The sequence below is a fragment of the Cololabis saira genome, chromosome 8 (genome assembly GCF_033807715.1).
Source record: "Cololabis saira isolate AMF1-May2022 chromosome 8, fColSai1.1, whole genome shotgun sequence".
NCBI classification, from domain to species: Eukaryota; Metazoa; Chordata; class Actinopteri; order Beloniformes; family Belonidae; genus Cololabis; species Cololabis saira.
Window position 1 is genome coordinate 23,200,367 of NC_084594.1, and position 2,939 is coordinate 23,203,305.

General features: G+C 38.8%; 1 long non-coding RNA gene and 1 pseudogene across 1 annotated transcript; one reads left to right on the forward strand and one right to left on the reverse strand.

The window, feature by feature from the left end:
• Positions 1-281: 281 nt before the first annotated feature.
• LOC133449387 (uncharacterized) lies at positions 282-942 on the forward strand. Its single transcript, XR_009783033.1, has 2 exons — positions 282-386; positions 469-942. It is a non-coding gene; the product is annotated as an uncharacterized LOC133449387 (long non-coding RNA).
• Positions 943-1,444: 502 nt separating this feature from the next.
• On the reverse strand, positions 1,445-1,539 carry LOC133449659 (U6 spliceosomal RNA; annotated as a pseudogene).
• Between the last annotated feature and the right edge of the window lie 1,400 nt (positions 1,540-2,939).

The following is a 2,939-nucleotide window of genomic DNA, read 5'->3' on the forward strand; positions in this document are numbered from 1 at the left end:
CATGGTATGATTTGCATATTGGCAAAAAATTAAAAATTAAAATCACGTTGGTGTCCCCCCCAATCCTGACATCGATCTGCACCTCGATTGTCTTTTTGTATGACAAATGGCAGCATTGCAAGCTGTGCCTCGCTGAAGGGGATGACCTGTATGCTGTCTATAACGTATTAAATGTAATAATAATAATAATAATAATAATAATAATAATAATAATAATAATAATAATAATAATAATAATAATAATAATAATAATAATACATTTTATTTATATAGCGCTTTAAATGTGTATTTAAATCCACACAGATATGTCTTGTCGATCTCGTCTGGCCACCCTCAATGAAAAGTTGACAGCGTTGGAGAGAAGGATTGAATACATAGAGGCCAGAGTAAGTCTAAGATGTGAATGTATCTTATGTTTGACCGTCTCCAAGTTATATGCCCATTTAATTAACGTGTATTTCTGTTCAGGTGACAAAAGGGGAAACCTTGACCTAGGACTCATCATGGGGATTCCCAACATCCTGGAGTCATCCACCCTCCACCCTGGATTTTTGGACTATGTGTGCTGGACTCAACCTTCCTTTTTTTTTCTTATGTGGACCATTTTTATATCATGCAGCTGTTTTGTCTTATCACACATTTGTATAGACTTTGTTGGTATCAGTGACTCAAGAATCATCTTTACTTCAAAACAAAACTAAGCTCTTTAAGTATATGTTTCAGAAAAAAAGGTTGTGGAGCTCAACTATGGATCTGCTATTACCATTATTTATACAATGTCATTATCAAATCAAAGATTTATGAAAAAGGGAACATTCCTTTGTGCCAAGTTGAACAAGTAAATGTAATCACTTTTATTAACAAAAAAACAGAGCTTCTTGTACAGTAAACTCGTTGGTGATGTTACAGAGATTAAATACTGAAATAAAGAATAATCAATAACCTTGTCTGTGTTTTTTCCTATGTTCAACTTAATGGAACTGGTATAAATATATATATATTTTTTAACCTTTATTTAACCAGGCAAGCAAATTAAGAACAAATTTCTTATTTACAAGTGCAGCCTAGGGGGGTAAGGGGAGGGAGCTAAGATGAAAAAACAAAGTTATATAAATACACAAAAAGACATTAAAACACAATACAAAAGATAAAACAATTAATCAAGTAAAACAGTCAGTATGCCTGAAGGAGGACTAAAGGCAAGTGCAGGAGTCGGTTGTACTTAATAAAAGATGTATATTTGATGTTTTGAATTATATTTGTCGATAAATTGAGAAGGAAATAATATATAATTTAATCTATAATTGCTCCTAAATTGAAAAGATCTGCATGGCAAAGTTCGCCATGTTCACCATGAGTAAAGTGACATAGATTTGAGCCTGTATTGCAAGAGAACAGACTAGTGACTAAATAAATATTATATCAAATAAAACATTCAGGACAAAAAAATTAGGAACACTTCACGATTGTGCATGTCATCCTTGCGGGGCCATGCTAATCTTCTCTGTATTGTTCTAGTACATGTGCTACCGAAGTGACACAACAGTGAAATATCTGTGAGCCCTATTTATATACCCCAGGTGTTCCATCCTGGATTCTCACAGTTGCCTTACCGGAGAGCAAAAATGGGCTTTAATGGGAGAGAAACAACTCAAAAACAAGTATTGCAACTTCATTGCACAGATAAATATATTTAACAACTCATCAGGTTCTAATTCGTCACATTTCGCCTCAGTTTGACCCTGTAAGACAGTGATTCCTCGCGGCCCACACTTGGGCCGCGAGCGCCATCTAGTGGGCCACAAAAAAATTCTGTTTTGTACTTGTGGGCCGCGTGGGCCGCCGGACTGCATAGCAACTCCCGACCAAATGAGAAGAAGACACTCAGCTAGCTGTACGTGTAATAGTAAGAGAAATTGTGTTCATTTACAGAGAAAATCCTTCATTTTGCACAGAGTAGGTTTAGATCCGCCAGGATCAGGGATCGATTACTTGGGTCTGGGCCCAGAGCGAGCGAGCGCGGCGTGATCATTTATCCCGACGCGTCCCCGCCATGGATCTATTATATAACGGTCCCCGCGGCCGGGGAGGTCGTGCCGCTCGGGTGGCGGCTCCGCTGAAGGATGGTAGATGCGTGGGCTGTCGTGTGTGCTGGGCTGGACTGTTCGGGCTTTCGAAAAAGCATCGGAAAATGACTCTGCTGCTCAGCAGCCAGAGAGCTGCGGGCTCGTGCTCGTCGCAGCTGATCAGGCTCGGATAAAACCCGACACACTGAGTCCTGACAACTTATTAATGCAAATAACTTAAAGTAAAATCAAACTAAGTTTTGTCCTCGCTCTATTTTTAAATATGCACACTTGTATGTCTGTGTGTGTGTTGTAAGGCGGCGCTCCGTGTATGTAGACGGAAGACGGCGCTTTCCACTCTTCCAGTCTTCCCACAACTGGGACAAAACCAGTGTATCATACGTTCAGAGACCGTGGCGTTCAAAGTGCGAAAGTGAAACGCCACTGAAACAAAACACAAAGTTTTTCATCAAACATATCCACTCAAGTCTGAACTGAAGTCACAGAAAAATAAACTGACCATCTTAAAACATCCATGTTTGAGTCCAGATATAGCTGTGAAGCAGCTTTCTCCACAATGAACATAATTAAAACTAAATATCGTTCCAGGCTCATCAATGAGCACCTTCTCATGTGCATGAGAACCTGACACCATCCAGCCCAGATTTAAAGTCCTGACAGGAGAAATTAGAGCTCAGTTCTCTCACTGAAAAACAGAAAGTGGGGGCATAAGATTAAAAGAGGGGAAGAAAGAGAAACTGCAAAACTGTTCAATTGTTAAGATGTGTTTATATTCATTTATTATAAAAATGTGTTGAGACAATTAACAAAGAAAAGCGGAAATTCAAACTGCTGGTAGAGAAATAAAATAAG